This window comes from Lolium perenne, chromosome 3 (genome assembly GCF_019359855.2).
Source record: "Lolium perenne isolate Kyuss_39 chromosome 3, Kyuss_2.0, whole genome shotgun sequence".
Classification (NCBI taxonomy): Eukaryota; Viridiplantae; Streptophyta; class Magnoliopsida; order Poales; family Poaceae; genus Lolium; species Lolium perenne.
This window is the reverse complement of record NC_067246.2, coordinates 70,281,511-70,291,199: the sequence shown is the minus strand read 5'-3', so window position 1 is coordinate 70,291,199 and position 9,689 is coordinate 70,281,511. Positions and strand designations below refer to the sequence as shown.

General features: G+C 47.2%; 1 long non-coding RNA gene across 4 annotated transcripts; it reads left to right on the top strand.

Moving 5' to 3' along the window:
• The first annotated feature begins 622 nt into the window (after positions 1–622).
• Positions 623–3,805, top strand: LOC127341553 (uncharacterized). Of its 4 annotated transcripts, none has more exons than XR_007875634.2 (5): positions 623–1,199; positions 1,301–1,470; positions 2,089–2,199; positions 2,558–3,108; positions 3,217–3,805. It is a non-coding gene; the product is annotated as an uncharacterized lncRNA (long non-coding RNA). The 4 variants fall into 4 exon arrangements; XR_007875635.2 differs by lacking the exon at positions 2,089–2,199 and having other exon boundaries at positions 629–1,199; positions 2,558–2,839; positions 3,007–3,108; XR_007875633.2 differs by lacking the exon at positions 2,089–2,199 and having other exon boundaries at positions 631–1,199; positions 3,217–3,409; positions 3,505–3,805.
• Positions 3,806–9,689: the final 5,884 nt, after the last annotated feature.

Genomic DNA, 9,689 nt, shown 5'->3' with positions numbered 1-9,689 from the left:
AAAAAAATTAGCACCGTGACTCAAGCATCCACATATGGCCCCGGGGCCTAACGAAACAGTGTGTAAAGTCTACCCAAAAGTTGAGTTTTGGTTACGCTCAAAAAAAAAAGTTGAGTTTCGGCCGTAGATGCCCAAAGTCAATTGTGCCGTTTTCGTATAGCGTAGCAAAACGGTGTGGGCGCTGATGGTGGCCATAGACGCATCCACATTCCTTTACTTTTGATCACAGGCCCATACAGAACATTCCAGTTTCAGGCCGACAGTAGCAAGCCTAGATCTAGGCTTCAAAACAGCCCCATCAACTGGGCCTGACGTGCCAGCATGACTTCACTTCACCTGGAATAGGCCTACAGCCTTGCTAGGTTTGTGTGATACTCTCAGTTTGCTTCATTTGCTCCTGTTCCTGTACGGTAAAGATAAGGATATAATTCTAAAAAAAAAAAAGTAAAGATAAGGATATATATAGTGATCTTGCAATCCTCTAAGAGCTCTAAGCTCCCAGGGTGGGGAGCGTCTGTGGGCGTTCGGCCGGTCGCTGTCATCTGGCCTAATTGCAGGGAAGGTAGCGTTTGGCTTCTGATTGACAATACTGATCACTCGGTCAGGCGGTTCGCTGGTACCGCCTCGGCGCCTCCCACGCACAGGATATTTCTGTGGAAAAAAAAGCTTTTGCGTGCCTGCCCTGTCCTATCCTCTCCCCTCTGCACCGCGTTCTTCGGCCCGCCTCGCCTCATTACCGGCCGCCAGCCATATCTCACCGGCCGCCGTCCTCTCCCCATCCAAGGATCGTGCCTGATCCGCTCTCCCCGTCGCGTGTGCTGCTCCGCCGCTTTCTAAACCTCTTCGTCCCAGACATCATCTCAGACGATCTGACCGACGAGTTGCGAGACGAGGTTGCTCTCGCCTCCCTCCGTTCCCGACATCTCACTCCACTCGCCGACCATGCCGCATCCGCCGTCTATGTTGCGTCCGCCGTCCTCTAGGTAGATGGGGATAAAGCTCCTCTCCGACGATGGTACTGCACCCATGTCCGCCTCAATCGCTGGAAACGAACTGGCCCCAAACTACTTCCTTCATCCCTGATCCCGTCCATCACTTCCATCATGATATAGAAAAGCAGCACTTCGTGTTTTTTGATTCTACAGGATCGTCTTGCCTCTGGATCCAGTTCTTCTTCAGCCATGTCTTTCTCTGTACATGTTAGTACTTAGTAGTTGCTAACTTGCCATTTTTTTCTCTCTAGTGTATAAAGTGAAATGCGTGTATTATACATAGCTGAACAATGAAATTTTTGGTACAGATTTTTGTAATACATGGTGGGAATTTGGTGCTCTGTATGACTATTTATGTACCCAGCAGCTGAGGCTGTACAAGTACCTCAAGGACATTATCTCCTGGCCGAGCATCAGGCGATGCGACAACCATCATTGTCAAGCAGACATGTAGCGGCAATTCACACTAATCCCCCAGGTATGTGCTTGCTTTTATTTTTCCTGCTTCCAATGGGTCCCTGCATAATTTGAGATTTTTTTTTGTGCTCTGAAATTAAGCATGGATAAGACCTTTTTCAGTTCATTATAGACACTGAAGACTCACTTACCATTTTACCTCATGTATCATTCTAAGCCAAGCTAGGAGAGTCTTGCAGTAGCGAGTTAATTGTGTTTCCTATAGGGAATAATTAGTGAGTTCACATGAGCTCGGAAGATTAAATATAGCATATTCCTTTCCTTTGATACTAGAGTTTTCTTTATAGTATATTTCTTCTTAATCATGAAGAGCATTCCTGGTGTCCTGCTGGTCATTCTGTGGTCAAAAGGCAGATGGGATGACAATTATGTAATGTAGTGCCAGAAGACTGTAAATCAGGTGGAGACTTTCATGGAAACTGTGTTATTTGTGTTATCTAAGGTTTCCTGATATGCTAATATCTCTTCCCAACATATATATACAAAAGTCAATATTGTAGCAATAATGCAGGTCTTGTTTTCCCCTTTGCAATGAATCTCGCACTGATCTTGTCAGTTTGCTATCTCTGAAACGAATAGATAGAGTAACATTAAGCCCTTTTTACCAATTGTTTGCTAGAATAACTACTGCCAGGAGAATGCCCTTAATTATTAGAGTTAGCTATGTGGGACATGTTCAGAGTGATCAACTAGAGCTTTGATAACACGACCATGTGTCAGCAGAATGTTGGTAATCTCCCCAGCCTCTCTCTGCTCTGCCATGCAATGTCAATTGAATACTTCCAAAATTGCTTTGCATTTCAAATATTTGTTGGTAATTGAACATACGTTACTAAAGGCAACCGGTGCTTTGAAAACGAACAATGGAAAGTAGATATGTGAAAATGATGAAGTTGATTCCGGCAAATAGACAGATGTGCCCAAAGCAAACCTTATTGCAAGTCTTGATATTTTTTTCTGGCCGTGGGGGTTTATCACCACTTCACAAGGGCTGCAGCAAGCTGCTGCGCACTTTATTCAGTACTATTGTTTTGCATGAACATTGGTTCATCAAACTTATATTTATTTCTCATTGTTATATTCTGCAGATGTGTCGTTACAAAATCAACACTTAAATACAAGGAACATCACAGAAAAATACTTGGCAGTTTATCTTCATGTTGCATAGGCCAGGAAAAGGCTCTCATTTGGGCTGCTGCTCCCGGACAGATTTTTTCCATCTAGCCAGGACCGATGCATGTGTCTGCTAGCCACGGATTGGAAAAAATATTGCCTGTTGGCAAATAGTATGCAGCCGCCAAAAGGACTATTGGTGCAGCATGACTTAAGAGATACAATTAGGGATTTGCAAGAAGTGGAAAATGGTTGAAGTAAACTCAATACTTGAAGTCACTCTTACTCCAACGTCATTCTTTTTTTCTTATCTTTTTGGGCTTGATGCCCATGTTAAGTTTCCTTCCTTTTGATACAGTATGTAGTTTAACCTGTCGCTTGGTTCGCATAGAATGATCACATGTTTTTTTTTTTTTTGAACAAGAATGATCACATGTTAAGGGAGATGAATGAATTCAATCTCAGAATGTGGAAACATATTTCAAAGCGACCTAGCTGTGACTGGCATCACCAACCAGATGAGAAGGTAATGTTATCGTCCTCTACTCTGCAATTGCATTCGCCATGTTAATGTCAATGCCAATCGAAGGCTTCCTGTTGTCTGTGAGATGTTGATTCCTGGACCTGCGTGCAGGTTAAGCCGTGCGCCTAGGCAAATGGTAGACTTGATATCTTGGTGCTTGCCTAACAACGCTAAAAGGCACAACCAGTGGAAATGGCTCTATGGGGGGCTGGTTTGGCAATGGGAAAGGTTGGCACATGTGCTTCCACCCTGATTGGGGGAGGGTCAGAATGCGCACGGTCTTATGTGAGCTAAGATGCTTTAGGTCCATCCCCTCTTCACTTCGTACAATAAACCTAAAACACGTCCAAGATACAGAGGATGGTAGACAATCCTTTTCGAATTTATCCATGTGTGCAGGGATTCCTTGGCAGCTACCAGTTTGTGGGACCATTCAGAGTAAGCATATGCAGATCGGCAATGTCGCCTCTCGGCTTTGCACTTGGGAGGATGGTGAAGGAAGCCATTGGTGTGAAGCGCCAACATGCATAACCATGTCCAGGAGATGTATATCTAGATGATCTGCACGTATTTAGCACTATGAGTTTATCTCGATTGCACACGGCTAACTTTTATGAAATTGTTGAGTTAATTGTGATGGTCGCCCCATGGACACTAGCATGGACACCATAATTGCAATTGTATGCTCAAACTTTATTTACTGACTGCAATTTTATGCTCAAACTTTACCAACTTTATTAGCTAAAAAATTTCATGTCAATTTCATTGTGCTCTTTAGAATATATGTTCCTTTGTCTTGATGAAGTCGGGTGTTTACATCTCCGTTTTTATTAGCAGACTTTCAGTATCTAAGAGATTCGGTATTAAATTTTTCCATCTAGCTTAAAGAGAGTTATTCTAAGTCTATTCACCTAGCATATTTTGGTATCTAAAAATGAGTATCTTTGTCGGTGTATTGCTTATTTATATATACGAAAAAACAGGAATGCGCGCGGCAAAGCGCGCGAGGTCCATCTAGTAAGAAAAGATAAGGATGGTGATATTCCATTTCGGTGAACTGAATCTAGGCACGGCCGATCACTCATCAGCGTCTCTTTCTGCTAATCCCATTTCCGGCGAAACATTAAGCGCACGCCCGCACCGCCGGAGCCGATCAAAGTGACGAACAGCTAATAAGCACTAGCTAATCCGTTACTGTCACGGTTCACCAGCAAGTAACGCGACGATGGACGGCGACACCGTAACTTCGATGAAAGCACGCCGCCGCGGAGCCGCTCGCCGTGCACAGATCACCACCGGCTAGCAAAGCAGATTTTCCTCGACTATGTACGTACAGCCAATCATGCAGCCATACGTTACCAGTGACATATACTACCATGTCCAGACAAGGAACACCGAGAGGAAAATAAGAGTATAGTTTAACACGTTGGATGGGTCGAAGTGGAATCCAATGGAGGGGAGGAGGGGAGGCAGGCCAGGTGCACGCCGCGATCTGGCACTGGCAAGGGAGGATAAAGAAATGGCGTGTGTGCCGCGGCCTAGCCTGGCATCTGAGCTGGGCGCGCGCATATGCAGCTCTCGCAGTGGCTTCAGATCGGATGGCGATCCGTCCATGCATGCATGCATGCATATTCCCCGCGCGCGGCTAGCTGCCGCGCCAGCCTGGACGCCCACATTATTTTTCAGTCTTTGTTCCAGCGCACCCCAACATGCCCACGTATCGCCCGCAGATCCATCATGCATCGTCTTTGCTCACCGGCAGATCCGTCGCCCGCCCTAAGATGTTTGGAGCATCTCCACCGTCCCCTAACTCTATCCATAACATCTAATGGCATATCCAGCGCGGAAACCTAAACCGGCGACCCAAACACTTCATTTTGGTCCATTTGGATCGACCTGCTGATAGATTGAAGGTGGCGGTCCAGCCTACTCAGCCAGTGCGTCCAGACGTCCACTATGAGAACAATATCGGACGGCCGCGTTAATCAAAGGATGGAGCGAGTTCGTCTGGAAAGCAGGGATGGCCATTGATGACACCCTTGTCTTCACCACCGTGGACGGCGGCTTCGACTTCAAGATGTGCAAGAGCAACACCTCAGTGGAGATCATCTACAGCTGCAAGAAGCACCGCTAGGACCCTTGGAGACCTTCTTTATGAAGGTTACCCTTAGAGGCACTGCCGTAGCTATGAAGCATTAGGGGGGCCACCCCCCCCCCCCCCCCCCCCCCCCAAATTTTTTGCCAATTACTGAAGAAATTTTTTCCTACAAGGCCAAGGACAGGAAAATTTGAGCAATTCCCCCCCAGACAGTCAATTCTTGTGTTCCCCTCCCCCCAACTTCTCAACAAGCTCCGCCACTGCTTAGAGGGAGTCGTCTATGTTACCGTTTTTATTATCTAGCTGCTTTTCTGATGTTATGGTTGTAATTTTGGTCTGATCAGGCTGTTGAACATTCCTTTTCTGCCATGGGTGTATGCCCATGTGTAAGTATGCTATTGACTAGGCTCAAGTAAGTATGCGTTAGTAGTCTGACGCTAGAACTAAGCTGGTAAGTACTATGCTAGATGTTAATATGATGTGTAGTATGCTTCATTGTTTGATTGATCGTGTGTATGCGTTGTGTGAACTAATCTAGCGGCGGTGGTTGAGCGCACTCCAAAGCGACGTCCAGAGCGCCGCAATCGTCGTGATCTACGGCATAGTTGTTGACGTACCAAAAGGAAGAGAACATACACTGGTGGAGCCTGTTTTCGCACCCCTAAATACCTTTCGAGACCCATTCGGGGCGTTCGGGGCGGTACTTTGAGCTACTCTTAGGTACTCTTGCCGCAAGTTTGGATATATCTAGACTTATTTTCTGAACAGATAATCCGAACCTGCAACGAAAAATATGGAACATAGGGAGGGAGTAGTATGGTAATGCGGTAGTTTTCTTGGTCAACTAGCTAGAACACGTGGCATCTTCAATTGCAGCGCTCAACCCTCTCCCTCTCCCTCCGCCAAGGAGAGAACCCTAGCCGCCACCACCCGCTCCCACCTCTCCCCCATCCTCCCTCGCCGTCGCCAGGGGGCGCGGCCAGGCAAAGCCTGGTCGATGCCGTCGGCGGAGGGGATCTCTCTTGCCCCCTCGTTTTCTCTATGGAGCGAGGGCGTGGTGCAGGCGCCGGGCACCTCGGCGGGGCGACTCCCTGGCGCGGGGCGGCGCGTGGGCGTAGCAGCCGCGCGGCAGTGGCCACTCTGGTCGTTCAAGGCGGCTGGAGGTTGGATCCCAGGGCGGCGGCGTCCTGGTGGCGGGTCGTCTCCCCCAGCCCCGTTGACAACGTCCTCGCTATGTGGTGGCAGTCGCCATTGTCGGTGTCGAGCTTGCGGGACGATTGTCATCCGTATGTGGCCGAGAGTCTCCGGGGGAAACCCTAGATCCTTCAGATCAGTCGATTGTGGCACATCGTGTCATATCCCTGTTGAGGCATTGTCTTGGAGGTCTTGTCACAGCTGATGTACATCGTCTCCTAGCCCGGACTGCTCCGGGAAAAATCCTAGATCCGATCCCGGATCAGGCGATGGCGGCGTACGGCGTCGTTCTCCCTCCTGGGGGCATCGTCTATAGAGCATATGTAAACTAGAGGGTCCTGAGGTCGAGCGGCGTTTTTCTTTCGTGTTGAAGACGGCGATTCTCGGGGCGTGGTGCAGCGGGGTAGCATCCGGATACGTCATGTTCGACGTGCGCAGGGTAGTGGAGCTATCTAGCGTCGTGGTGGTGTTGGTGGCGGGCCTCGCAAGGTCACTGCATTGATCTCTCCTGAAGATGGGTATGCGGAAGACGGTGGCGGCGAGGACTTCTGGAGCGTGTATGATAGTACACATCGAGGGTCTGCCGGACCGGTTGTGCCACCTGCTCGCCATTGGGCGACTTGTCGAGCCTTCGGTTTTTTGATGATGCGCGTTGGTGTGATGTCAGGGTGTTGGCTCTGTTCATTGACCCCCATTCATCGGTGTTGTAGGATTAGCGAGATGTCGTTAGTTTGGTGGCTTTGGTTCGATCTTTGTAATTCTTCTTGTAAGATGCTGTGAATAATCTAATAAACAAGTCATGTGCATCCCTTGGATGCAGAGGCTGAAGTGATTTCCCCATTTCAAAAAAAAAAACTAGCTAGAACAGGCAGATATATGATCTATAAATAAAAGCTAGAACAGGTAGATTACCGTTGGAATGGAAAGAAGCACGTTTGCTGTCCTGTCATTGCGTGCTTAGTTCCTTAGATGTCGTTAACAAGGCGAAAATATAAATCAAATTGCATTTCAAACAGCAAGTATCATCTCCATCGCCATCAGCGACATGTATATACGTTTTGTCAGGGTCAACGCCCTGTACCTAACAAGGAAATGCAAAGCTGGAATGGGACTTTTTGGCCTGACTGCGACGTGCTTCAGAGTTTGGAGCCTGAGCCTGCAGGTACGGTCAGAAGCTCACGGCTTAACACTGACAAGCTTCCGGGTTTGTGCGACCGGTCCGAGTCGACTCAGTCGATAGGACGTACGGAACACGTCGATCCATGACTGACGGAGCTGCCCCGTTCAACTGTGACCACTCGCCATCCCAGTAGGAGCCACGTGGCGCTGACTGATCTGACTTGGACCTTGTAGGCTGTAGCTCGGGCTTCTCGCGTACGTGGACCTAGGGCAGATCGATCCACCTACCCAGCCAGCTGGCCCATGACTAGGACTGACTGTGTACGCCGAGAGAATGGGAAAAAATTGAAGCTTCTAATCAGTCTCCAGGTCTACTGTCACTGCACATCGATCGTGTCTCCACTGATACATCGGTCACTCCACTTTCACACCCTGGATTGTAGCTAGCTGGCCCAATCAATGCCTCCATAGATTGGAGTCAATACTGCCTCTACCACTCTATATTTATTTTGTCAATAAAAAAATTAGATTAATATTACGAAGATACCAATTACATCTTGCATCAACAATAATAAAATATAAAAAGCATCAAATATACAAAGAGTTAAGAACAAAACTAAAAATGGGGAGAAATAAAAAAAACAAAGACCATGTCGTATTGATAAAACTCTTGGGACCACAACTCTCTAAATAACACCAAAGAGAATACTCAAACTGCAAAAGAGGATCTTTAAAACCGATGCCTCTAAAAAGAAAACAATGCAGCATTGTCGTCGCTCAATCAAAGACCTTGAGTTTTCATCTAGAGTAAGACCGAGTTTCCAAAAAAATGTGTTCAACAAGGCTATTGCTAGGTATAACTAGTGAAGGTCAAACCTTGGGATTTCACATTAGAAACCGCAGCTCGCTACTCGAGAAACACCACCAAAAATGATGTCCACCTGTCCTGCCGCCCTCTCTCGCTAAGGCCTCTGATGCAAGTCCTCAACACCCGACACATAGGAAACCTATGCCTCAAGTCTTCATCGCATCCAAAACTCCTCTCCGCAATTACAAGCCCTCAGACCGGAACCACCATGACTTTCTTCACCAATGTTAATACCATGAAAATCTAAATGTAGACATGTCCCACGACACCGACCAGAAAGCGAAGCTCCGCGCCACACCCTAATGACGCCTTGCTGGATAAAGATAATGGCGTGCACAACCGGATCAATTCCGATAGATATCCAGTGAAGCTATGCTGTCAATCGGCGGAGATCTCCGAGAGGAAGACCGGAACTTGTCGGCGTCTAGATCGAGGAGGTCGGCATGAAGCATATCAATGATTTGGAAGTTGAAGACATGCAGAGCGCGCCGGACTGCCATCCGCTCAAGGCCACCGCCCCTGACATATGGTCTTCATGGACACGAGAGGCGCTATTTATTTACTTTCTCTAGAGAGATGATTCCACCATTATTTACACACTCAAGGCATCCGTCCATTCATCATGAGACCATCATAGCAGCATCCAAAACCCAAGGTCACAATAATTCATCCCACACGCCACAATATTTTACTACTAGGCATTTAACCATTGCATGTGTCTGAAACTAAAAAATAATTAGAGAGGAATAAATGAAATCTCCAACTCCAAAAATACGAAAATGATCACCCTTCTTTATCCATCAGAAGAAGAAAAAAGCGAAAAAGTATTTTCCCTTTGTACCTGATAGTAGCAGTGTATACAGCTATGTACGCAGATACACATACATAGTTGTATACAGCACGCGCCACAGCCCACAGGACCAGTGGCGAAGCTAGGGATTAAATCCATTGAGTTCAGTCTCTATTTTATAGTGTAATTATTCACTAATAAGCAATGACAAAGATTAGATTAGTGAAGGATATATGTATTTTGTTGGGTTCACTTGAACCCAACACTTACACAGCAGCTCCGCCACTGCACAGGACAGAGTAGCAACACAGCGCGAGCAGAGACAAAAATGAAAAGCAGCAAATAGAAATGAAATCCGAGCTGTTTCCCATGCGCAGCTGTCCGCCAGAGCGACGACCCTCCGCCATTACCCCTTAATCGTCCACACTAAACCCGGTTTAGCTTAATTAACCCCCGGGCGGGCGTCGACGGCCGGATGTACTAGTATAAATACGCGGCGCGCACAGCGACAAGCG